Genomic DNA, 27,993 nt, shown 5'->3' with positions numbered 1-27,993 from the left:
TATTTATGGTTTGCCTTATTCTTGTTATAAACTGTTCAGAGAGCCTTTTATCCACTCTGAGTTTCGTTCCGAGTGTTGGCTGCTTAACCACCTGAATGTCTTGATGTTCTGAAGTTGCTCAAACTTGTTTTGGACCTAATTAGAAGTCCTCCACCTGAGGTTGTCAAAATTTGACAAATCAGCACTTCATAATGTTTGAAAAACACTAACCATGGTGGGTTTTTTTTTTTTTTTAGGCACACGCTTAGCTACTTGCTGATGCTTTCGTTTTTCATGACAGACTTTAATGGCTGGTGTTTGTCATTAAAATAAAATATGTAGCTTTAAAAATAAACTTCTGTCTATCTAACAAGTTTACAGAACTTGTTCTGGTGGCTATCTATTCTTGGTTTGACCCCTTCCTTTCCCCTCCCCATGCTGTCAGCTACTTTTTTTTTTTCAATGAAACAAACAGGAGATGCTCTACATTTTTCAATAATATAGAGAAACTAGACTCTAAGCTTGTTTTCTGGTATTTAGAAAAGAGGGTCAGTTACCTTTTGTTGTCCTGCAGGGGGGATTCTAAAGAATTAATGAGGTGAAACTAGCAAAGCACTTTGGAAATGCAAAATGTTATGTAGGATCAACAGTAATTATAAGTAGGGCCACTTTTATCTTCTTGTCACCTCAGTTTTCATGACTGTCTGTTGACTGACACATAGGTTGACAGTTAAGAAAGATGGCTGCCTCCCTAATCAGAGACATTCGGAGATGCCGGTTTTAATTACAGCCCACGTTTGAAATGCAGGTTGGTGTTTTTTGATGTGGAGCAAAGAGCTTTGTGGTTTATCAGTACAGAGGCTGATTGAGCAGGAATAAAAAGGGACCTGATTTTTCACTTATGCATCCTGTCCCCTCCACAGTTAAAACAGGGTTCAGCAGCTGAATAGGTTTTGTATCAGTGATATTAAAAATTTAAGCTATGGGAGCTGCATGTGCTTGTTCTCTGACATTTGAAGGTTTCTGTTGTTTTAAAAAGACAGTCTTTTAGCCAATCTATAATGGAAGGAATTGTTCAATCGCTAAGTCATGTCCAACTCTTTGTTGACCCCATAGACCAGGGGTATCAAACTCAATTTCATTGAGGGCCGCATCAGGGTTGTATTTGACCTTGGGGGGGCCGAGGTGGGCGTGGCCAGCTCGATACTATGCATGTCGAGGGCATCTGTGGTGGCCAAGTGCTAAGGCAGGATTTCCCTCAGACCCTCTCTCACTCTCATTATAATCTCCCTTCCTTCCTTCCTTCCTTCCTTCCTTCCTTCCTTCCTTCCTTCCTTCCTTCCTTCCTTCCTTCCTTCCTTCCTTTTCTTCTTTTTACTTCCCTCTTCATTCCCCTTTCTTCATCCTTCCCTCTTTCCTTATTTTTCCTTCCTTGCTTGCTCTCTTCTCATTTTTTTGGAGCCCAAGAATATTAAATTTGTCACCGCTTCCATTTCTCCCCATTCTATTTGCCAGGAAGTGTTGAGACTGGATGCCATGACCTTAGGGTTGGGTTTTTTTTAAAATAAAATGTTAAGTTCCAAGCCAATTTTTGCACTCTCCTCTTTCATCCTCAGCAAGAGGCTCTTTAGTTCCTCTTCATTTTCTGCCATTAGAGGGTATCATCTACGTATCTAGGGTTATTGATATTTCTCCTAAACAATCTTAATCCCAGTTTGTGATTCGTACAGCCTAGCATTTTGTGTGAAAATGGAAGAAGAGGGGCATTAAAAAAACAACAACCAGAGACACCTATGAGAATAATTTGAAATGTTAGACCAGCTGTTTTGGTCCAAAGGAGTACTGTAATTTCCTTATTTAAACTGCTTAAGACTTGAAACAATACCTCTTGGCAATAGATTTTAGGCAGTGTGGAGTTGAAAAGCCGAAGTGATTTCAAAATATCCCATGCTCTTGGTTGATTCTTTCCTATTTTCTGCTTTTGAAGAGCAAAAAAGAAACTGATGCAGTGTGATGAATGTGGCTGCATGTTATCAGTGGTTGGCTATTTTTTTTTTCATAAGCACTCCCTCTGTTGTGAAAATGGGTCTTCCATTTGGCAAAGAAAAATCACTTGTTTTTCCTTAATGGATGTTTTATTTCCTTTTTAGGTGCTCTTTCCAGCTCTTGCAACATACACCTCTTCCTTATTCTATGTGAAATCAGAGCTGCCCGTTCTTTAGCTTGAGTTGGCTTCAGAGGTGGGTTTCAGCAGGTTCTGGTCAGTTCTGGAGAACCGGTAGTGGAAATTTTGAGTAGTTCAGAGAACCGTTAGTAAAAATTCTGACTGACACCACCCCCATCTATTCTCTGCCTCCCGGGTCCCAGCTGATCGGGAGGAAATGGGGACTTTGCTGTAACCTTCCCCTGGAGGGGTATGGAATGGAGATTTAACAGTATCTTTCCCTTGCCACACCCCCCAAGGCACGCCCACCAAGCTACGCCCACAGGACCGGTAGTAAAAAATTTTGAAACCCACCACTGGTTGGTCTTCATAAGCATCAGGCTGTTCTCAAGAACCTAGAATTTTGTAACGTATCGCTGTTATATATGTGCAGATCCAAGCAGGGTGGCTTTTGCACTTGACAGATGGAAATTTTGTCAATGAACAGATTTTTTTGAAGTGCCATCAAAGGTTTTTTGGGTAAGGGTTTTCTTGTAGACATTTCATTACCCAAACTAGGTAACATCATTGGTTTTAAGATTCTTTGTAGTCCCCAGTGCAAGCATTAAAAAGGCACAACCCCGATTCCTTTCTCAGACCAGAGAATGTCTGCCAGCATTTGCTGAGATGCTATAAAATATGACACATGAATTATTCTAGCAAAAGTGCAGTTCATATCTGCTTTTTCCTTAAATATTGTATTCAAATCAAATAAAAATTGCCTCAGAAAAACGTTTAGGGTCTAGATAGGACATTTATATCCCCATATATCTGAAGGAAGGAGATCATATAAATAGGTTGCTTAAAATTGTGTCTGTGACCAGATATGGTCACTCATTTGCACAACCACTATGCTGCTTAGGTGCAGGAACATGTATATTTAGTCTTGTAATGACAACTGTGATTCAGGAATTTAACAGATACTCTAACTTGGTAAGAGGTTATTGACTGCCTATATAAAGGAAAAGGCTTCCTCCGTCCAGTTGTCAGGTTGTCTGAAGACATTTCCATGATCATAACTATGCACCAAGATGCACGGAATGCTGTTACCTTCAAATCAAAATGGTACCTATTCATCTACTCACATTTGAATGCTTTCAAACTGCTAGATGAGCAAGAGCTGAGGCAAGAACGGGAATTCACCCCATCATGCATTGCTTAGGTCTTGAACCAGGGCTGTCAGCTTTCCAGTTGAAAAACTCAGCATCTTTAACTGCATCATGCCCCTTAATATATTATAGACATTCATGGATATAGATTCCAAGAATGTATTGTACATCACTGTTTATCTAGCAGATCTGTTTTCCTTTTTCCATAAAATTAGAAATTGCCTTCAAGGTTATTGAAGATGTAGAAGGACTTTGTGAGTCAAGCATTTTGTTGAAGTTTTGGAAAAGGATGTGGCACTCAAACTATGTTTGGAAAGTTTTGTCTAGTAGAATAATAATCAACAAATATACTCCCCAATATATAGTGCCTAAACAATATAGAAATAATATGCTTCAATTTGCAGGGAGAATAAATGACTGTGCAATAGTTAGCATTTTTCTTCATATGAGAGCATACAAACAATTTCAGTCACCTTTGAGGGAAAAACCAACATAATTAGAAAGCAGTAAATATGTTGGAATTCCTAGTGTCATCAAAAGGTACTTGACAGCAATGTGTTGAGTGATTACAAAAATATGTTGGAATAACAGACTCTGTGAGATAGGGATATAACAACTTTTTTGGTACCATTTAAATGCTGTGTGTATAGCTTCTACTTGCATCTGAAAGTGCATTGAATGTTTTATACCATGGATTTGAACATAAGAGTAAAATAAGGTTGATTTTATACATTTGTATCTCAGAATAGCCTTGGATGTTTCTTTTCTTGTTTTATTTTTTTTTTTACAAGAGAATTTATATTATAAAATCCCAGATGGTTAACTTAATGGTGCCAACAGTATTCTGTGAACCTGCTATCTTTTTGAGAGCACTCAATAATTGTAGCATTAACCAAGGAAAGGAAAAAATATGTATTTTATCATACTAGAATATTTTTACAATGACACCTTTTGGTTCTTAGGATGCTTGTGGATCTTAGTATTGCATCACTGCCTCAGTGCAAATGTTAATGGCTGGAAACTTAACAGATGTAGATTTTTGCCATCCTACAGAATCGAGGTTGTTCCTCAGATTTTTAGTCTACACAATTCTACGTATTAAAAGAACAGTTGCAAAAAGAAAAAAGACAAAGCCATCCAGAAAAGTATTTCTGAAGAAAGTCGGTTTTATACTAGATGATGGGAGATAAATAAAAGTTTGTGGGACAAAACTAATGAACTTTCTGCTGATCTACACAAGCCTTATTAATGAATAATGCTGAAATAGACTTTAGAATGTTCCTCCTGAGCAGCTAGGAAAAACCAGTTATTACCTAACTACTCATGAAAGAACATTATCTCTCAAGTCAAAGAACTGAAATCTCAGGATATGGTTTGATGTTGTTTTAATCAAGGGCTTTACATTCAACAAAAGCATGCATCCTTAGTAATTCAGGCAGAAGCGAAAGTTGGCTTAGTAGCACCCACTACTGATAGCTGATTAAAGGGGATAAGACCACAGTTCTAGCTAATCCTTATCTGAGAAATTTACTCCGTTAGTTGCAACAAACATGCCCATCGGAAGCACAGCTAAGCATCTTACATTGTTAGATTATTTGAAGGGGGGGTGCTTCTGTGGGAATCCTCTTTTAGAAATCAGTTGTAAGTAATAAATAGCCTTTTCGAACTAGGCAGTGTTGAAAAAATGGATGGAGAACTTTCATTGTTCAGATGTCGAACTGGTTGAAGATTGTTGAAGAAAATAGACCTTAGTTGTAAATTTTTTTATTTTTTTTTAAAATTTGATTTATATGCCACCCTTCTCCGGAGACTCAGGGCAGCTTACAATGCGTTAAGCAATAGCCTTCATTCTTTTGTATATTTTATACAAAGTCAGCTTATTGCCCCCACAAACTGGGTCCTCATTTCACCTACCTTAGAAAGGATGGAAGGCTGAGTCAACCTTGAGCCTTGGAGAGATTAGAACCAGCAGAAATTGCAGGCAGCTGTGTTAATAACAGGGTGCACTAAACCACTGTACTATCAAGGCTCTTAATTAATATTATTAATTAATATCAAGGTAATTAAGCAACGTGTGTGTGTATGTATGTGTATGTATATATGAATAGTAATATTAGTAAACCTTATCAAGGTATCATTAATCATCTATTAGAATACAAAAATTGCAGTATATATTCAAGTTAAAGATATTTGCAAAGGAAAAAAAATCCGTTCAGTTTTAATTTGGCATTCAAATGAAGTAGAGTTGTAGCCAAATACAGAGTCACTAGATGACATGTTTGATTTCATTAAGTGACAGCCCTGTTTTTCTGGCTTAAAGATTGTGGAACTTATTCAATTTATATAGTTCAGCAATATCAATAGCACTTAGACTTATATACTGCTTCATAGTGCTTTTACAGCCCTCTCTAAATGGTTTATAGAGTCAGCATATTGCCCTCAACAATCTGAGTCCTCATTTTACCTACCTCAGAAGGATGGAAGGCTGAGTCAACCTTGAGCCAGTGAGATTTGAACTGCTGAATTGCAGTTAGCAGTCAGCTGAAGTAGCCTGCAGTACTGCACTCTAACCACTGCACCACCTCAGCTCTGTTCATAATATATATGTATAATAGTATAATAGTAATGACTGTAGTGTTGGTTGTAATGGCAATGATGTGATAATACAAAACCTTAGACTGTTAGTGGTACCTAAGAGGTGGTTAGCTTGTTGATATTTTTAACGAAGAGGTGAAGACTGTTGCCATTATAAATGTCCCCCAAAGTTTGTGATAGCCACCACTGAAGATAAAAAGCTGACATGGATGTTATGATGAACTAGGAAATCAGTTGATCAATCAAAATTTGTTGCAATTATAGACCTATTTTAGTAATAGTTTTGTTACATTAACTTTAAGTAAAAGACTCGAGTTGAATTGATACCATCATCATATGTTAAATTTGGCAGAACCTAGCACAAAAAACTATTTTAGTCTCATTTAGATGCAAGCAGATGAAAGGCAATGCAGATAAATATTCCATCTGAGAGTCTCTGCAGTAAGATAAGTCTAATCACATGGCCATATGCTCTCACAATGTGGGGATTTTTGGAGTCAAGCAACAGTGACAGAAATACATTAAAACAGACCATAGTAAAGAGCTTTGTCAGATCAAGCATAATTCTCTGGAAGCACTACTGCATTTAAAAGACATTGTGGTAATAACAAAATGGTTCCAAAGGGTTTAGATTGGACCTTTCCTATGGTAGTTCGCTGTTGTCTTTATATTTTATATTTTGTATTTATATTTTGACTTGGATATCAGAGAGTAACTGGGCTGCAGGTTTAGCCTGTTGTTGTATTTTGAATCTTAATGATGGCAGCATTTTCAGCTCCATAGTTAAAATGTGCCATCTATGAACCAGGAACTAGGACATAAATTATTTTGTGAAAGAATTTTTAATCAGTTTTGATGAAATGTAAAATAATTCCATATTTGGGTTGGTCATAATTCATCGGTAGGTTTTGATTTCCATGGCTGCATAACTATTTAGACTTTTATTTAATTATAGTAATGTGAAAGTAACATTGTTTTCATCTATCTTGGAAAGTTCCACCCAAAAATGCCAAACAGATGAAGCATTTTCTTTTGAATATTTTGCAAAGAGATTTAAATGGTTCATTACTCCAGATTCTTTTTCTCGTTTGAACATTTGCTATTTACCAAAACAAACTCAAAACAAGCCTACCTACTTGTGATTTTGGCTTTTACATACTAGTACAGGGAAAGTATATCTTGTGTTGCTCTGTGATCAGAAAGCATATTTGTTATTCCTTGAATAAATTAAACCTGATTTTATGCTGCTCTAAACATCTTTGGAATTTCTCTTCTGCATCTAAAAGTTCATTTACAAAGCATTAAGTTGGTTGCCTTGGAATGATGCCTCAGAAAGAATATGTTTTAATTATTGATTAATAATCTCTTTACTCTAAATCACCATATTTTGTTCACTCTTCTAGTGAATAGGAGTATCTTGCATTAGAATAGCCCTTCTGTCTCTTTTAGCACAAACCTGTTCTTTTCTGCAAGCAGGCAAGAGTATCAATTTGTCTTCAGGGGTTACTAATCCACATTAAGGATAACATACTCAAGATTGCTTAACAAAGATTATATTCACTTTAAAACTACCTCTTTGTGCTTACAGCTGAATACTTAGAAATGAGAGAAGCAGAGAAACGTAATTTGACAGGAAAAGTTGCACAAAAGCTCTTTCTTTGTCCTTCTACTTCCTTTATAATATTAGCTAGGACCTCAAGGAGAGCTTTCTTATTTATAAAGAGAAATGTGCCATTTTAATCCTAGGCTAATTAATCATAATTATGCCAGAGGGAAGTAGCCTAGTATGCTATCTATGAATTCACACTCTTGAATATCTGATTGAGAAATAGGAACTCTTAAAGAATTGTGAATACCAATATGGAGGAACAGAAAATGGAGATTTTTGACTCCAGAGATGGTAGCCAGCTCATTCATGTTAAGTGCTAGAGTAATGCTAAAAAATTTTTTTCTCCTAACTTTAGGGAGGAACTTATGTGGGAAGAAGGTGTTAATGGTACCTAGTAAAAATTCATCTAGATCAGGGGTGTCAAATTCACGTCACGGCGGTGTCACGTGACGTATCGGGACTTTTCTCCCCTTCGCTAAACCAGGCGTGGGCGGGCCCACAGGGATGCGAGTTTGACAGCCCTGATCTAGACCCACCAAGATTTTACAACCAATCTGCATCCAGCTGATTGAAGATATTTAGAGAAGTATCTCTGGAAACATCTCTTGGAAAATGCTGGTCCTCAGAGAGTACAGGGGGTGAAATGCTTTTATAAGATTTTCAATCAATCATAGTGTTGCTTGTCAATTATTTTGGGGAACTGAGGGAAGGGGGAATTATTGTGATTGCACTTGGAAAAACAAAGATCTCATGAAATTAGCCAGCCAGTAAATGGCCCTTGTAGGTCCCCAAACCTGTGAATAAAGGAGAGGAAGTTTTCTATATATTTGATGAACGATAGATGTGCAAAATGTGAAATATAGATTAGTTGCAAATTTCCACATGTAAACTTGGTGTGTCAGTGAGTCTAAAATATAACCATATATTTATTTCAACTCTTTTTTTTCCTTGACTACTAGGTGGAGAAGAGCGATATACTGTATTGTTGTTGTATCTTGGATTATCCAGTTGAGGATGTTGTGATTTGAATTCTCCAGTTGCCATGGCTTCTTTTAATGATTTGGAGTGGGGGAAAACATTTTCCATCTCTAAAATTGATCAGTGGGTGACTGGGCATGACAATGTGGCTGAGAGAATGTAGAAGAAATCTCAAAGCAGTTTGGCAATTAGAAGAGCCACAGGAGTGATAATTAATGTTGTGTAACCAGTCAGAATAAAAAAAAAAAAAATAACATTTGTGGTATTCCGTAGATGAGCTGCTTAGAAGAACATTGCCCGAGTAAGCTTCCTAGACCCATCTGTGAGGGAAAAGAAAATAACATAATAAAAATAAGCAAATAACTGCATCATATAAACATGGATAAGGGTGTTAAAAATAAGAATAGTAGAACATTTTTCTAAACTAGGTTTCAAAATATGACCATTGCAGAGAAAAAATAATCTCCTTCCTCCTCTTAGCTATAATGACAGGATTAGTCCAGAAAACTATTATTAATCTGTTTATGAAAACTATTAACTGATGAAATCTCCCAATTCATGAGAAGGAAATGTAAAAAAAAAAAAATGTGAATATGAATGCTGTGATTGGGAACATTACTTTCCTCCATGTGTGCATCTAATGGATAGAACCCGTTTTTCCAAAAAGTACATTATATGCGGCAAAGTAAAAAAAAATATTAGAGGTGACTGTAAGAAAAAAACCCAATTTCTAATTAAAGGACACATGCTTTAATTCAGAGGTCTCCAATTTTTCCAGCTTTGCAGACTGATGGGGGTATCATTCCGCCACTCGTGCAAATGGAGCTTCCCATGTGCGCGTGAGTGCCTGGTGTTTGCGTAGCCCAGTTCTGAATGGGCCGCGTCCCGGTACTGGGCCACGGCCCAGGGGTTGGGGACTTCTGCCTTAATCTTCCTAATGCTTTGTCTAAATTGGAGGTAAGAAACCTATGACAATCGGTGCCTGAATCACCTCTCCTGTTGCCCTCAGTCATGAATGTGCTTTTGTGCACTGTTCTTCAGATGTGAGATTTCATGCCATGAAGAAGCGTGAATAGCATTCTCTAATGAGAATTGTGAGAAGTAGAGATAGATAGATAGATAGATAGATAGATAGATAGATAGATAGATAGATGTAACTAATGCATATGAAATGATCTAATGATGTAGTGATGGTTAACCTTTTAGGCACCGAGTGCTGAAACTGGAGCTCATGCATCTGCCCAGGTGCCCCAGAGCACCGGAACCCGGAAGAGAGCAGCTAGCTAGCCGGTGGCAGCTAGCTGCTCTTCCGGTTTCCTGCACGCGACGGAACCCAGAAGAGTAGCTGACGGCAGGGCATGCCCACAGAGAGGGCTCTGTGTGCCATAGGTTCGCCATCAGGAATCTAAGGTCTGCACAACTGATTATCAAGTTGTTGTTGATTCTTGGCAACTACATACATTTTGATGATCTGTCCCTAACCTGGTCTTTCATCTTTTCTACTTATCGTTACTGGAATTCAATCTGTCCACCTTGCTATTAGTTGGATCCTTCCACCTTTTCTAGCATTATAGATTTATCCAGAGAGATGGATCTTTCACTTAATGTGGTCAAAGTAGGATAATTTGAACCTGGTCATTTGTGTCTCGAGTGAAAACTCTGGCTTGATTTGTTTGGTTTTTTTTGGTTATTCACACAAATGCAAGGAGTCTTCTCCAAGTTCAAAAGGGTTTCCCTATCTTGTTTCTCCAAAGTCTACTACCTTTCTCTTGCTTTTTGTTTTTTGATACTTTCCATCAGTATCAAAATTTGGAGAAATGGAAGTTGTATCCTAAATCAGACTTAATCCAACTTTGCATGTAAAGACAGCTATATTCCCCCCCCCCCAAAAAAATTGAATATGAAAGTATCAAGTGTTGTTTGTATTATTTTGGTGTTTCTCTTCTTCAAAGAAGGAAAGAGACTCATCTTGTTATGGGAAGAGACTTAAGACTACTTGAAACATGATCATCATAGGCTTCCTGTGTGCTGGATAATCACACTGTACTTGACTTGAGATATGTTTTGTTTTTGGTTGAAGAGAGTGAAGGGTTGGGACTTTCTGTGAAACAGAAATTACCCAGATGGTAAGTGGAAAAAAAAAAAAGAGACGTTCATTTGGATTAAGAAAAGATGGTTGAACGTCTCTGCAAAATACATTAAATCTCCAGGAATTAAAAAAATAATACAGTTTATAATAATGGGGAATATTGTTTGACAAGAGATTCCTGGTGTTGTAGTTTATGATGTTTGGCTATGTGCCATATTACACACTTGTTGCAATTGTATGCCTTGAAAAATGAATACTGTAGTGTACAACTTAGATGAACTTCATAAATCAAGGAGATTCACTCGATCCTGTTTGACTTGACTCTGTGCCAGCCATACATATGCCTTTACATCATGCTTTTGGGGTCGGAGATGACATTTTAATGGTTTGATTAGTTTAGGAACAATACTTCCATTGTATGTGCTGCAATTACATTAAGTACCATGTGAAGTTGTTACACTGCAGTGAACCTTGCCTTCCCTTTCTCTCCATATCCTGTCTCTATTCCAGATTCAACCGATAATTTAACTTAGTCCTTTTTTTTTTTTTAAAGGAACAGTTCAATTAATAAAGCTGTTGATCACATAAGGGGAGGAAATGGTTGTGTGCGAAAATGCCAAAATGTTACAAAATATTATTTGCAGCAGCAGAGGGGGGCATTGTAAAAGCTGATAAAATCATTAAAACGTGTTATTCAGGCGTTTGTTTTTACCACCTTGTGTTATTTGCCACTTTCACTAAAATGGTGTCCATGACTGAAAACGGTACCGTTTTTCCCAAAGGTGGTTTTTCAAGAGGTAAGTGTTTTTTCTGGTTTTTCTTTGACGATGTTTCCAGTGGTGGGTTTCACAATTTTTTACTAGTGGTTCTGTGGGCGTGGCTTGGTGGGCATGACATAGCTTGGTGGGCGTGGCTTGGTGGACATGGCAGGGGAAGGTTACTGCAAAATCCCCATTTCCTCCCAATCAGCTGGGACTTGGGAGGCAGAGAATAGATGGGGGCGGGGCCAGTCAGAATTTTTACTACCGGTTCGCCGAACTACTCAAAATTTCCGCTACCGGTTCTCCAGAACTGGTCAGAACCTGCTGAATACCGCCTCTGGATGTCTTGCTTCTCATCCAAGAAGCTTCTTCGGCTCTGACAGCATCTCCCTTCCATTCCCTACTATCCTGTCAGAGCCGAAGAAGCTTCTTGGATGAGAAGCGAAACGTCTTCAAAGAAAAAACAAGAAGGTCCGCTTACCTCTTGAAAAAGCACCTTTGGGACAACATGCTGTCTAGGTTTGCCATAGGTTTCCCCCCAAGGAGCAAGTGTCTTTTAATTTCACGGCGCAGTTGCCATCTGAAAGTCCAAAGTTGCCTCTTGAAAAAGCACCTTTGGGACAACCATGACCTGGATGACTGAGACTCTCCATAGACATGTACCATGTCTTATTCATAACACTGCCAAACCATGGCTTAGTCTTAATTGGAGTGAGTCTTACTGCTCCTGTGGTTTACTGTCATTCTTCTCCATCAGGTGGAGATTAGAAGCTGCATGTTTGTTTGTAAGCCAACTAGCATTTCTGATTATATTCTGAATTCATGGTTTTGAGCAGACAAGACTACAACTATAGCTCGTGTTTCTAATTCTTTAATGTGGCCACCTTGTTTCCTTGGATTTCATGGCTGTTGCAAAAGTCAGAGACACTGTCCTTGGACATGACAAATGACACAGCTGCTTTAATGTGCTGGAGCAAATGCTAGCTTTGTTCATTCATGTCTTTCGAAGCATTTATTTTTTTTTAACACGAACCCCAAGTGTCAGTCCTAATATAAACTGCATTTTTATTTCCACCAGTTTTAATGAAATGTGAATTAAATCACATTTCTTTTCTTCCTGACTTGACCGCTTCTTTGTCCGCATCCCAGGCTATTTTTAAAGCATGATCCCCTAATTTGCCATCACATCAGGGTCAATACTTGTCTGACCTTGGCTGATTTCAGAAAGCTGAGCAGAGTCCAAGATTGAAAAGCACTCAGACAGGGCACCACCAGGGAGTAGTAGCATGACTGTAGAGTACATTGTGAAATTGAAAAGGGGGAAAAAAAAAACCCTTCCAGAAATGTCTTGGTACACTGCTTCCTTACTGTTGCCATGAAAATTGCATGGCTGTATCCATGAAGCCAGCAGAGCTGAGCTCAACTCCAGGGCATCTTTATCTAATGCTTTATTATACCACCCATGAATTGATGAATCATTTAAAAACAATAATAGCAGATGCATTCCAGGAAAGTCAGATTTTTTTTTTTTAAATTGTAACCCCTTCCTGCCATCAAAGCCAACATGGAGCCCTTAGCCCCATCTGTAGAGCTGTTCCTCACTCACAAATCCACTCGCTAATTTAAAAGAGGCACTTCAAATAAATAAATGTAATCTCTTCTGATACGTGTTCGAAGGAAAGGCGTCTGTGGTGCATGGAAACAAGTTAGAAATACACCTTTCTTGTGATTGTGATGGCACCGCTACTATATTGCACGTAAGTGGGGCTCACATGACATTGGCGTGGGTTGGAGGTGGCCAGCCCGTGATAGATATAGCAGGAGCTTTCGGTACTTAGAAGTACATGTCAGTGACTTGTGCTGCAATTTCCTTGGTTTGGACAGGAATATGTTTAATCTTCCTTAGCATTGTACGTTTAATCTCTTTTACGTTGGCTTTATCTCATTTGAATGTGCTGGCTTTCCAGGGTACAGATAGGGTTTTCCCTGAAATATTAATCAACTTCTCTTGATATGGTGCAGCTTTCTACATCGTGACAGCTTGCCCTCCCTCCCCTCGTCCGACTTCATCCCTCCCCGCCTCAGCCATTGACGTTCGATTGTTCAGCTCTTCGTTTTAGCTGAAAACTCAGCCAGTTTTATGTGGCGTTAATAAGAGGGTGAGAACGTACCCATGATTATGTAGCAGTACCTCCCGATCTCCAGCTTTGTCAGGTGCTAATTGAATTTATGAAATCTCGTTTGTATTAAGCTTTTCAAAAGCTGTTAAGATCACCTTGAAATGAGATTCCCCCCTCCCCTCCGTCTTGTTTTCTTTTTCTTCCCTCCTCCCTCAAAGATACAGCACTTTGCTGATGTGATTTTCCAGTCCTTGGATTCATGAACCTTTATGGCATGGTCCAGGGTATCTGACGAGCTGTCTCACCCCTATGGGACTAGCTTGGCCCACTTATGCCAGAGGAAGAGGCCTACTATGGACTATCTGCCAAGGAATTCTGGTGGACAGGGTCAAAGAGAAGAGCCTTTTCTGCTGTGGTCCCAATCCTATGGAACACTCTAGTCCTGCATGTGAGAACTGCTCCCTTTCTTATGGCCTTCCAGAAGAGTACTAAAGTTGCTTTTGACAGCCCCAAGCCCTGAGGGAGGCACTCACCACTGGAAGTGGTTAATGGGAAAAGAAGCCCTCTTCCCTGTACTGTCCGTTTCTTGGTTTCTGCTTTTTCGCATAGTTTAAAAAAAATTAATTTGCAATTTTACATTTTTAATTGTTTTTCGGTTTATTGTTTGATGACGTGTAAGCCACACAGGTTGGGACGCGGTGGCTCAGTGGCTAAGACGCTGAGCTTGTCGATCGAAAGGTCAAGAGTTCAGCAGTCCAAATCCCTAGTGCCGCGTAATGGGGTGAGCTCCCGTTACTTGTCCCACCTTCTGCCAACCTAGCAGTTCGAAAGCACGTAAAAAATGCAAGTAGAAAAATAGGGGCCACCTTTGGTGGGAAGGTAACAGCATTCCATGCGCCTTTGGCGTTTAGTCATGCCGGCCACATGATCACAGAGACGTCTTCTGACAGTGTTGGCTCTTCGGCTTTGAAACGGAGATGAGCACCGCCCCCTAGAGTCATAGCACATATGTGCGAGGGGAACCTTTACCTTTACCTTAAGCCACCCAGGAAATGAGAGGCAGTTAAATTTAATAAATAAATATACTTAAGAGATATTTTGTCAGACCTGGAGATTGATTGTATGGAGTATACAGTTCAGGGCCCTGCCTATGCCTAGAGTTCTTGTACAGGAAGTTGAGTTTTTTTTTCTTGTTTTGCTCAAGCAGTAAAGCATAATAGATAGCAGCCTTCCCCAACTAAGTGCTACCCAAGAAGTTGCTATGGAACCTCCGCTTTCAAAATACTGACATGTAGAGCACTAGGAAAGGAAAGATTGACGGGCACAGCAATCATGAAACTAGCTACAATCCAGCGGTAGACAACATGAATTGAATGAGAAAGGTTCCAGATTCAGTGGATATGATTGAAGATAAAAATCAGACCTGATTGAAAGGCATCATTTGAAATCTTAGAACCAGTCTGTCTTTGGCTATCATCTGACTAAATTTATTATTTTAAAATGTTATTGGCATGATTAAGGACAGCAAGATCAGGGACAAAGTTTGAGGCAGTATCAGTCCTGTTTTACCCCTTTTTCATTATCTTGTTTGCCTGTGGAGAAAGCCAGTGGAAGCCAGAGTGACCAGGGTATTTTTGCAGAACCTCTTTACGTCTTACCTGTTATGCAGAGCAGAACAATCAATTAAAAACCCAGTCATCTGTTACAGGGAACATTTAGCCTTAGTCAAATCCAGGTTTGTGTGTGACTGAAAGAAACCTCCTTAGAACTACTTGAGTGAGTTGGCCAAGTTGGGGTATTTCTAGGACACCCTAGCCCAGCGGTCTTCTACTGCACTTGGTTAAATGTGTTAATCCAGCCATTATAAATCAGGGTAAGAAATGTGCTCTTCAGATAAATCTGGACTTCAAGTTTTACAAACCCTTATCATGGCCAAGTTAACTGACAGTATGCTATATAACTGCATATTTAATGCAGTGCTGATGACTTTGCTTGATTATATTCATCCTCACAAGAGCTTTATAAAGTAATGTGAACATTGCTTTATGTTTCTCTTTGCAACAGAGAGGTCATTGTAAATTATTCCTACATCTCAAAACTTATTACAGAGGCTAATTTCTCACTTCTGGGTGAGATAGAGTACATACGCATTACACACAATAAGTTAAAAAAAAAAACTTAATATGTACCACTCATTGGATTATGAAAACCACCTGTATAAGCTTCCTAGTGTAAACAAAAAAAAAAAATCCCTATTTGTAATGCTCCAAGGCATTTGGGCTAAAGCTGGTGATTTCTGCCAAATGTCTCCGTCCTAAGAGGGTACACACAATAAATGTTTCTTCTCCTTTCCTTCATTTCCTCCCACTCCCTTTCTCTTAGCCTAGGTAGACATGTCAATATGTCCTATAATAAATATATGAATTAATTTTGAAGCACTGGGAATTTATCTTCTGGCCTTCTCCTTCTCTCCTTCTCTTTAATTCCTTTGCAATGTTCCATCTGAAGCGTTTTCCTGGATGTGGTTTCACCAGCTATATTGGGGATTCTGGAAACTGTAGTCATAACTGGGAGTCATGAAGTAGGAAAGGGTTTTTCTGTGGAGCTGAATTTAGAGCTGGTAAAATTGTGTCCTCTGGAAATTTTGCTATGACTTCCAGCTCATAGAATTAGTAACCTTTGGCTAAGGATGCTCAATTCATTTGTTTTGGGTACCTTTGTGGCTCATTATTTCAGCTACCCTTTTGTGAGGTATGGCTTTTGTCACTGTTGTGACAGTGTTGTGCTTTCTTTCCTCCTATTCAAGGTTGCAATATAAGCAAAGAAGACATGGCTATAGTCTTCACATTCTTAGTTAAGCTTTCTCCAGTGTTATTGTTCTGACTGAATTCGGTGGAGCTTAATTATCTGAAGCATTGGAAAACCTGTCAGGAGACAAGCAATGCTCCCAAAGCATGGATTTTCAATCGTGTCCAACTGGAAATCAGATGCTTAGAAAAGCTTTTGATACAAGCCATGTTAGTAATAGCCTGTTCTTCAAATGCAGACGTACAGTTTGGCTCCCTCAAGGGAGATCTGTCAGAAAATGATGAGTAGAGCCATTCCCCTCCCCCAAAGTTTCTGCGCGGTTTGGGCATCCATTTCAAATTCACGCAAGTGAGCCTGTTTTCTACTCTTTGTCTTGAAGTGGTAATTTCTGGTTTCTTTCCAACCACTTCTTCACCATTCTTACGTTTTCCCTTCTTTGCCACTCACCTGAGTTCTGATGTGCCTGTGCAACCTACGTTTGTGATTATTTGGCTATAGGTTGCCTGCCGATTTATTAATTTAATTTAACTTACAAACCACTTTCCCATCCAATGGGCCAGTCAAGGTGGGCAGCAGAAGTAAAACCAAACAAAATAATAATAATAAATAAAAATGCCAAAGTGAATACTAAAAACATAAAATAATTCAAAAGGTGGAGGCATGACATTAAAGTATCCTTCAGAAACATTATGCTAATTGGAAATGTAGATACGCTGTTGCTGGATGAAAAAAGCCTACCTTTATTAAAATACTTGTGCCTGTATCTCAGTATTGATTTACAAGCAAAAATAAAACCTGGGCTCCTGTGTGTGTGAGACAAGTATAAATATAATATAACACAAGACAGGTATATAATGTAATACAATATGATATGCACATCTGTAGCTTTTTCTAAGGCATAGCGCATATCTATTAATAAAAAAAAACTTGCTATAGGGCAGTTTCCAAACAGTTTGAATCTGTAACCTTTAAGAAAAAAAAGCAGAATCTGGAACAGCAGGTATTAAAAGTGGTGTACTGTACTTCCTTCCGAGGATGCTACAATTTTCTGCCTGCTTTAACCATCCAGAATTGAGTAGGCAGAGATATAACCAAAAGAAGCTCTGAATGATGTGTGTTAATTAGATCCAGATACCAATTTCCTTTTGAAATTGTTTTACCAACTAATATATTAGCATGATTGAGCTATGTCATCATCCTTGTCAGAAGGCAGTCAGTGGATAAAGTTCTGCACCGAAGAAAATGTCAGATTTTCTTGAAGTCAGAAATGAATTTGAAAGCGAAATTTGCTCCCATGAACATGAAAACTGCCTTCAGTGCCTGGTAATTGTATAAATGGGCCTCCGACTAGGTTTAACTCTTCATTATGGCTTGGGACTGAGGTACCTGAGGGATCGCCTTTTTCAAAGGGCCTCTCTCTAACTATGCAGCTAGATCAAAGAATAGATCCCATCAGCCAAAGAGAACAAAACGGGGTGCGGGGGGGGGGCCTCGCGCAGCACCCCTGTTCCCCATTTTGGCTATATATATATACCGCCCTTCTCCCGAATGGTGTACAGGGCGGTGTACAGCCAAGATAAAAAACCAACAGTATAAAAGTTAAAAACAATTTAAAATTATTAAATAGTTTGGCCAATAATCTAAAATAAAATAACCCATTAAAATAATATTTTAGGCCAGCCCTGCTTGATGGAATAATAGTGTTTTAAGGGCGCGGGGAAAGGTACGAAGGTCGGGAATCCGACGAATCTCTGGGGGCAGCTCCTTCCAGAGGGCAGGTGCCCTCACAGAGAAGGCTCCCCCCCTGGGGGTCACCAGTCGACACTGTCTAACCGACGGCACCCTGAGGAGACCCTCTCTGTGGGAGCGTACTGGTCGATGGGAGGCTATCGGCAGAAGGCAATCTCGTAAGTAAGTATTTTGGGGGTTCGGGCACACATGTGTGCATTCACACACGTGCATGTGCACTTTGGGCACTTGGCACCAAAAAGGTTAAACATCAGTGCTATACATGGATGTTGGGATGGATGTTTTCCCTGTTTTTGTTGTTTTAAAATGTTTTTCATATTTTTGATTGTTTTTTTTAAATTTGATTTATATGCTGCCCTTCTCCAGAGACTCAGGGAGGCTTACAATGTGTTAAGCAATAGCCTTCATACTTTTGTATATTTTATACAAAGTCAGCTTATTGCCCCACAAACCGGATCCTCAATTTACCCACCTTAGAAAGGATGGAAGGCTGAGTCGACCTTGAGCCTGGTGAGAATTGAACTCGCAGTAATTGCAGGCAGCTGGATGTTAAATGCTGCCTTAGGAGGCATTAGCCTCCTACGCCACTCAGGCTCTTATATTGTAATATATTTTTTGAATTGTAAGCTGCCCAGAATCATTGACTGAGATGGACAGCTATAGAAATTGATAGATTGATTGACTGACTGACAACTGACTGACTGACTGGATAATCTTAACTCTCACAGAATGCATAAATGTGACAGTAACATAAGAGCTTTTCTTTTATCAATTAATGCTACTGATAGACCTAGATCAGTGTTGTTTGTCGTAGCCTCCTCTAAAATGGTGATGGGGTTCAATAACCCCAGTAAACTTTTGAACATACCAGGTAAGAATTTTACGAGTTACATCAGTTTAGAGAATGCCTACACAACAATAATTAATATTATAGGTATAGTGATTCTGGAAAACTTAAATGTATAGTCACAAAAATCAGCCATGATGCAATAAACTTGCTGCATTTTGTGTTCATGTTTATTGTAGTTTACACTGTGTATTATTTGTTAAAAATCAATAAACATGATGAGGGAGACACGACTCACCACATGACTCTGTGGGGCAACATTTTGTTCTCACAGTGGCAAATCCAATTCTTGTGGGAACTCTACCAGCAATTCTTATTGAAAGGTGGGAAATATCTGACATAACAAATAATACGTAGCTGTCATCCCTACACGCCATTGATACTCTCCAGCAGTTTATTGAATTCCTTTTAAAAGTGGACGTCAATTCCATAATTCAATCCTCTGCTCTGTGAAGAGCTTCTATACGATGAAGTGATATTGGGAGGGACCCAGAACACCTGTTTTTGTAGCCCCTGAACCTGCTTCCAATGATGTTTGCTGAAAATGAGTGACATGTTTTCATGCTGTTTTGAAGTCGTAATATAAGCCTGAAAATAAGAGGTGCTATTCAGCAGGTTCTCCGTATTGGTGGAGACAGCAGCCAGGCATGGGTTGTACTCGTCTGTTCAGTTTGAAGGACTGAGTCTGTCTAAGTTGTTAAGTCCCGCCTCTGTTGCTAGGGGATCCAGCTTTTGACTCAGTCCTTCAGACTGGACACACGTGTCTAGAGCTTTCTCCTTCATACTTGGATATTTCTGCTAACTTGTTCTGAACTTTATCTTCTGGACTTTGTCTTACTGATCTTCTATTGTGAGTTAAGGTTTATACAGCATTGTTGGAATTTGAATTTCCCGCCAGCTGGAGCTTCGGCTCTAGCCATTGACAGGGGTCTCTCGGCTGTCTGTAGAGACTGGCTTGACAGCTCTGCTCGCGGACCCTTTGAACAGCAGGTGTTCCGGGATTCCTGTGGTGGAATCAAGCGCTGGGTGTCGGATAGTGGAGCTTCGTGCTCCCGGGGCCAGCGGGAAGCCGAACTTTTAAGCGCTTTCGCGCTCTTTCACAAGGGCTTGTTGAGCGGCCATTTTGAAAGACCGGTAGTGGAAATTTTGAGTAGTTCAGAGAACCGGTAAATACCACCTCTGACTGGCCCGCCCCCATCTATTCTCTGCCTCCCATGTCCCAGCTGATCGGGAGGAAATGGGGATTTTGTAGTAACCTTCCCCTGGAGTGAGGAAGGAATGGAAGTTTTACAGTATTCTTCCCCTGAAGTGGGGTGGGAATGGAGACGCCACACCCACAGAACCGGTAGTAAAAAAATTTGAATCCCACCACTGCCTAAAATAATTTTAATGTAGTTTTCTGAAAACAAAACAGAAACCTTAACTTCACCCTCTTAGCTTTGGATATCTTAAAAAAAAAAAAACATTAATAGTTGTTTCCAGCCATCCAAAGTTTCTCTGCCTTTGATTTACTCTTTTTCTGATCTTCTCATCTCTGAGCTTCATTACATGGTCTCTATTCAAGTATTCTGAGAGAAAGAAACACCTCCTTATACACTTTCTCCATACTGTTATACTTCTTTTATGTCTCCCTCTTATTCATGTCTTTTATAAGCTGTGTAACTCCAAACAACATAACATTTTTTTAATTGGGGTGCTGCTCCAGTATCTTATCTTTCAAGCGCAGTGTTCGGAACAGAAGATAACTATTCTAAGGTTAGATATTTGTAGACATTACGTTGATCTAGTTTTGATTCTTTTCCTAATTGCCTCTATAGTAGAACCTGCTTTTTTTTCATAAAAGTTGAACAGTGGGCCAACATTTACATCATACAGTTAGGCCTTGACATGACCACAACTGAGCCCAAAAGCAAAACAGCTGTTAAGCGAGTTGTGCCCCATTTTACGATCTTTCTTGCCACAGTTGTTAAGTGAATTGCATCACACTCTTGTCAGAAGTACTGAGGTGTTTCTGGTTGATACCATTCAGTGGCTGGAGCTAAGGGCGGGAGCTCTCCCTGCCCCGTGATAGGACTCGGATCTCAAATCCAGGCTTGCTAACCTCCAACCCAGCATCCTAATCACGCAATTCATCATGCTCCTTGTTAAATGAATCACTGTAGTTGTTACGTTAGCAACATGGTTGATCACATGACCCCTGGGATCTTATAACCGTCATAAGTAAGAGCCGGTTGCCAAGCCCCCAGATTTTGAGGGCATGACCATTGGGAATGCTACAAAGGTCGTAAATTCCTAGAGTCAGCATATATGTGCGAGGGGAACCTTTACCTTTTTAACGAATGGTTGTGAATCGATGACAACCTGTTCTATATCTCATAATTTCTGGTCGGTTGCTTTGTTGTTCAAAATGCAACATTATATGCAGTTCAACATACGGTAGCTGTGTTGAGCTGGAACCTGCTTCGAAACTGATTTCAATCTCTGTTTATGGTAACTTAATTAAGGCTGCATATAAAAGGAGTGGAGGATTTATGAATAAGTGCAGAAGTCCAAAGGGGGGGTGGGGATCTGTTGTTGGCTTCCTATGTCATCGTGTAAGATCTTCATTGGGCAAGTATTTAAGGATAGCTAGTCCCTTTCAAATTTCCCTTAGTGTTAAGATTTAGGGTTTTTCTCTTCTTCTTTTTTCTTTTTTGATCTTTTCTAAATCAAAATTGTATTGATTGAATTTTGAGAACCAGGCAGTAAAATAGACGCAATGAAATTGAATTTGAAAATTCAATTGCAGTTAAATTGAATTCAATAAGAATGCAGAAAGAAGGGGGAAACAGTCCCGGAGGAATCATGCAAGTAGAAAATGAAGGGAATAAATAGTAAATAGTTGCTAGCTACTATAGCTGAGCAAAATCTAGTATAACCGAAGGTTGGACAAAAAACCTAAAACTATCCAGAACAGACCTGGGAATTTTATGGCTCATGGACCATATCTGGCCTCTTGACTGACTGTCAGACCCCAGGTGGTGATGGCGGTTGCAGGTGGTGGCCCTCTACAACAGTCCCAGTTTCTCATGTGTCTCCTTGGGAAAATTAATTACCTACCCCTCATCCAGATGGTATTGCCAACAGCATGGCTGATGATGAAGAAGGGACCAATTTTGGGGAGTGCCATACTACTCATCTTAAAGCATCTTCATGTTTCTTCTATCTTCTCAGCCAGCAGTGGGTTCAACATATTCTTACTACTGGTTCACCCCACGTGCGCCTTCCACACATACCCCCAGCCTTCTGCGTATGCACTTTGCTCATGCGCATGCCTTCTGTGCATGTGCCCAGCCTCGAAAAAGTGGCTAAATAGGACGGCATTACATCCGGGCGGGTGGGTGGGCCCACCAGCATTTGCCACTACTGGTTCGCCCAAACCGGTACGAACCGGCTGAATACCATCTCTGTTGTCAACCCTCAAACCCCAAGGCACGTTGGGCCTCCATCCCTTTCCTCTGGCCCAAACATTAAAATAAGGGGAAGGATTTCTCACATTGTAAGGTGGAAGACTGCCTATTGGATCAGCACATTTCTTTCACTTCCTATAGGAGTTTCCACCAAGACAAAGACATATAGCAGAATTACAAGCTGATTAGAAGTGGCAAGGCCAGAGCCATTAATCATGCAGAGCTGTAATAGCCAACTTTCTCACCGAGCATACACTTACACTTCTTTAATTGTTTCATTCAATAATCCGTCATTGAACGACAGGCATGCGAAGTAGCAAGCAAGCCAAAACAATATTTAGACTTCCTCCATCCTTGCATTAAATCATTTCATTCTTGACAAAGGAACATTGGGCCATTTTCTCAACTTATGCCCTTTCATTCAAATATATAGGTAGTTCTCAACTTCCTACCACAACAGATCCCAAAATTTATGTTGTTAATTGAGTTTTGCCCCTTTTTACGACCTTTCTTGCCTCAGTTGTTAAGTGAATCACTGCAGCTGATAAGGTAGTAACCCGGTTGTTAAGTGAATCTGACTTCCCCATTGACTTTGCTTGTCAAGAGGTCGCAAAAGGTGATGACGTGACCTTGGGACACAGCAAGGGCCATAAATTCCAAACCCGTTTGCCAATCATCTGAATTTGGATCACATGATGATGGGGATGCTACAACGGTCGTAACTGCGAAAAAACGACCATAAGTTGCTTTTCTCAATGCCATTGTAACTTTGAATGGTCGCTAGCTGAACTGTTGTAAGTTGAGGACTACCTGTACAGCTTTGCTTGCTTTCATCTTAAATCTCTTATCAAACCATTTTTCTGAATGATTTGCAGCAAAGTTCCCGATAGTTAGCAGAGCCTTCTATTTATTCCACTTGCTTGGAAATGGGGGGACGATCTCTCTCTCTCTGTGAAGTAGAGGATATAAACTAAGGAGGTCCAGTAGAAGGCCAGAAAGAAGTACCCAGGACAGTAATTACTGGCAATTGCTGATTGCTTTTTGTACTCAAATTATTAGAGAGGATGTTACAAGAAAGTGCAAACAGATAATTTCCTGTTAGAATGTTAGCTGGGCTAGCAAGTGGGATCCCCCACCAGTTAACTCCATTCCAGTTCGTTTTGCAGAAACTTCATTCAGCCAAGACATACCCTGCTGAGCTGCTGGTCAGAAGCGGTACTCATTAATAGATTTTTTTTCCCCTCCTCCTTAAGTGGCATGGAAACAAGAAATCCCAGTTACCCTCAATGAAGTGAAGCACCCCTGCCTCCCTTGCTAGCCAGCGTTTCATCATACGTGAAGTTTATAGTGACTGCTTTAAAGTCAATTGAATTTCCAGACTTCATGATCCACAGAGATTAAAATTAATAGCTCCCATATGAACAAAAATTTCCCCTGTCTGCCCTCCCCTTCCATCATCAAGTCTGCTGTGTAAACTACAGACCATGAGAATTAGCCCAAAAAAAAAAAAAAAGATGCATGATTCAAGATAGGCAAACTCTCAAAAGGCTATTTGGGCAGCTTGGAAAATTCCCAGAGAATCCTCTTTTCCTTGCCAATCAAAACAAAAGAAACTTACTAGTAGTTCCCTACATTTCCTTTTTTTTTTTTCCCTAACTCAGATTTCAGTAATCTAATTTCAATACTGAATTGCAGAAGTTAGCTGTCCTTCTGAATAGACAGCTGCCATTTAATACTTTCTTTTCCCTAATTTGTGGATGTTGCTATTGCAGTAAAATGAAAACCTTCAGAAAGCGGAAGTTTGAATGGCTGGGAAAGAAGTGGTGGTAGAACATAGTTATAACAATAGTTTTATAATATTATGCAGTAGGAAAACATTTCATTGCAAGTTATTGTGAGTCTACAGTTTCTCTGTTATTGGAGGACGTTAAGTTGGAGATCCTGGTGTAATTCTTTTAGCTGAGTGCACAATTTTGGTTGCTAAGGTTGTTTGAAAGGTTGCCATGGATTCTATCACAGGGAAGAATGACACCACAAGAGTGTTAGATGCATCCTAGGTCAAACTGTACTCACATGGCATAATAAAAAGTGATATTGGATCCAAGTTTTCTCCCATATGAATTTTAAAGGGGAAGCTGATTTACTTGCTTTTTAGGTTTGAAAATATTCTTGGGTTTGTTTGTTTTTCTTTTCTTTTATCTGAACATCGGTTGGTTTTGCAGAATGTGCAAAGACAGAGCAAACCATCTAATTTGGTGATTTTATGATTGTATAGACAACATTAGTTCAGTAGAGGTAGTCCTCAACTTACGACCAACAATTGAGCCCGAAATTTTCCAGGCTAAATGAAACATTTGTTAAGTGAGTTTTGCCTCCTTTTATGACTTTTCTTGCCACGGTTGTTAAGTGAGTAACCAGGTTGTTAAGTGAATCTGGCTTCCCCCATTGACTTTGTTTGTCAGAAGGTCGCAAAAGAGGATCATATGACCCCAGGATACTGCAATTGTCATAAATATGAGTCAGCTGCCTAACGTTTGAATTTTGCTCTCATGACCATGAGGATGCTGGATTGGTCATAAGTGTGAAAAATGGTCATAAGTCACATTTTTCAGTGCCATTGTAACTTTGAACGGTCCCTAGGTGAACTGTTATAAGTTGAGGACTATCTGTAATGGAGTTCATCATATGTGAATGCATCATCTATAGTTTTTGTTAGAAATGGGTATCCATCGCTATTCAGTGGAATGTGGAAATAAGCTCATACAGGTACCAGCCTGTAAAATATTTTACTAGTTTCTTCTAGTATTTTGAATTTCTATCAAATGTCTCAAGCGTTTCTGCCAGTCACTTCACCCACTTACACACATTTCAGTGGTGGGTTCCTCCCGGTTCGACCCAGTTCCGCTGAGCCTGTAGCGGTGATGATATGACATCACCGAACCGGTTCTCTTTGTTCGGGAGCTGGCCCCCCCACCCTGCGTTATCCTTACCTTTTATTTGGCCCCGCCCCCAATCTATTCGCTGCCTCCCAAGCCCCAGCTGATCAGCTAGAAGGAAAAAAACTGTTTAACCTCTTGTCGCGGGGCTTCAAAGGGCCGCCCTACAGCTAATCAGTGTTAAAAGGCAGTGTGGTGGTAGACCAGTACGCTTGAAAAACAAATGGGTAGACCAGGACGCTCCAAGAACAAATGGGTAGACCAGTGCCTCCAAACACAAATGGGTAGACAGGACGCTCCAAGAACAAATGGGTAGACCAGTGCCTCCAAACACAAATGGTTAGATCAGGACGCTCCAAGAACAAATGGGTAGATCGGTACAGCTCTGCAAGCAGTTAAAAGCCTGGTAGACCAGTACCTCTGCTAAATCCTAAAGAATTGTCACATGACCATCAAACCATGCCCACAAAATAAGCCACGCCCACAGAACCGGTAGTAAAAAAATTTAGAACCCACCCCTGACACATTTTTGTATTCACCTATGAAGATCTCCTTCTGACCTTTGGTTATCAATTCAGTACAAGCTTTAGTATCTGCACTATTAGTGAGAGGTTTTATTGAGAATTCTACTTACGTCAGGAAACTTTGCATGGACAGAGAGAGTTATAGTTCTGTTGCATGGTAAACCAGTGGAACTTGGATTTCCAAGTTGGAAAAATACCATCTTTTTTTGAAGTGGGAGATGGATAATTAGCTTACCTTATCCTGTCCTGAAATAGCAGTTAATGTTTTAGTTGTCCTTCTTTCCAGCATATTTCACCAGATTATGCTACGTGTATAACATGGTTCATATAAAATATTACCAAACAAATAACAGAATAATAGAATAACAAAGTTGGAAGGGAACTTTGAGATCTTCTAGTCCAACCCCCTACTCAGGCAGGCAACCCTGGTCTATAACATTTCAGACAAATTGTTGTCCAATCTCTTCTTTAAAACTTCCAGTATTGGAGCATTCACAACTTCTGGTTTCACTGATTAATTGTTCTAACTGTCAGGAAATTTCTCCTTAGTTCAAGGTCGATTAGAAATGGTGTGACAGAGCTATGAGGAAGCAATTTGATTTTCCCTCTCTGTGTTACTGCAAGTTTTGTTACATTTGTGGTCCAAGCAAGAAGGGAAGAGTACAGTGCATTACATATACAACTGGTGTAGAAACAGCAGTATATACCCTCATTAAGAGGAAAAATTGGGTTCATGAAGAATGAACATCTATTAATTGGAGGTTTTGTCTCAGTTTGGAGAACTGGGGATAATGAGTAAGTGAATGTGTGTGTACACTGTATAGGTGAGGGAGAGAGCAAGGAAAAGGTGAGGTTGCAACACATTTTACTAGACTCTGGAGATAGCTAGAAGGACAGTCATCTGCAAATGCACTCTAATTTTTAAAACACCTTCGATAGGCAAGCGGAGGAAATGTTCCCAGAGATGAAATCATTGCCCCTTTAACACTCAGGTGAAAAACAAATAAAACCTTTCTGTTACCAGGTTCAGAGTAATTCACGTTGGAAAAGGGTTGGGGAAGTGCATCCAGGGTTTCTGTAATTTATGATAAAAATGCTCTCTGCTGAAGCATGATTTTCAGCCAGCTTTGGTATGACATAATTAAATGTTGTATAATAATGGCTCAGTCTTATCTGTGAAGAGGATATTTGTTTCCCCAGGCAATTATGAAGAATTGTTGAAGGAGCAGGATTCCTGCTCGAGTTTGATAGAAATATAGGGGAGCAGGAATTGACCTTGAATGAGTTCACGTTATGTAGAAGCAGATGGATTGAAGGAAACCTCTGATGGTTAAATCAAACCCCATTATCTCTGAGCAATCTTGGAGAATGAATAAAATGTGTCTCAAAGAAAAGCAAAGTTGTCCTTTTCTTCAAAAAGTGATCCCAGGGAACCATAGACCATTCAAGGATCTAGTGTTATCTGATAAGATTCTTAAAGAGATCTTAGAATAATTCATCTGCAAACATCTTGAAAACCAGGTAATGACATCTAAAATATCTGGTCTGGACGATTCCATGAGGAAGAAGGTGTTTCCAATGGCTCTTAAGGAGATGATAGTGTACCCTCTGCTGAAGGTTTGACCCAAGTAGCCTGGACAGTTTTCATCCAGTCTCCCAACTTCCCTTGTTTGGGAAGGTTGTGGAGAAATTGGTCACAGTGGACCCTGGAAGAAGCAGATTATCTGGACTATTTTCAGTTAGGGTTCAGGTTGGGTTATGGGACTAAGATTGCATTGATTGTGCTTAGTGGCCTCTGGAGGGGGCATGGTGGGAGTATTGCGACCATCCTCACTGTTTTTGACCACTCAGCAGTCTTCAATATCTTCAATCGTGGCATCCTTCTGTACCAGCTTTGGAATTTGGGTAGCACTGCATTGGGCTGATCCTCTTGCTTGCTTAAAGTTGCGTCCAGTGGTGTTGACAGTGGAGAGAGAATTCATATAACTGAGGAGGGGGGAATGTGATAGCTAAAGAGCTGTGAAACAGAAGGCCTGTTCTTCGCCCTCCTAGAATGCAACACCCAAGATAGCAGCCATAAAATGCAGGAAGATAGATCATGGTAGAAGTTTAATCAAGATCATATTAAATATTCCCTGTCTATTTTGTTAATTTCCTTCTTCTAAAGTAAGAGTAGCTTGACAATCAATAATTGAATCGCTTCTCAAGGGAGTTGGTGAGCTCCTTTTTCCTACATG

The 27,993-nt window shown here is 39.8% G+C and overlaps 1 protein-coding gene and 1 long non-coding RNA gene across 2 annotated transcripts in view; one reads left to right on the top strand and one right to left on the bottom strand.

The window, feature by feature from the left end:
* The window catches only part of LOC132709092 (uncharacterized), a 28,523-nt gene extending 707 nt beyond the window's left edge, over nt 1–27,816 (bottom strand). Inside the window, exon 1 of the long non-coding RNA XR_009620135.2 lies at nt 537–27,816. This is a non-coding gene — a long non-coding RNA (uncharacterized LOC132709092). The remainder of the gene's footprint in view (nt 1–536) is intronic.
* Nucleotides 1–27,993, top strand: part of EXT1 (exostosin glycosyltransferase 1) — a 325,779-nt gene that overhangs the window by 162,223 nt on the left and 135,563 nt on the right. The gene's annotated exons all lie outside the window — the stretch shown is intronic.

The sequence above is a fragment of the Pantherophis guttatus genome, chromosome 3 (genome assembly GCF_059756535.1).
Source record: "Pantherophis guttatus breed Tessera chromosome 3, ASM5975653v1, whole genome shotgun sequence".
Taxonomy (NCBI): Eukaryota; Metazoa; Chordata; class Lepidosauria; order Squamata; family Colubridae; genus Pantherophis; species Pantherophis guttatus.
This window is presented reverse-complemented; position numbering and strand designations above follow the sequence as displayed.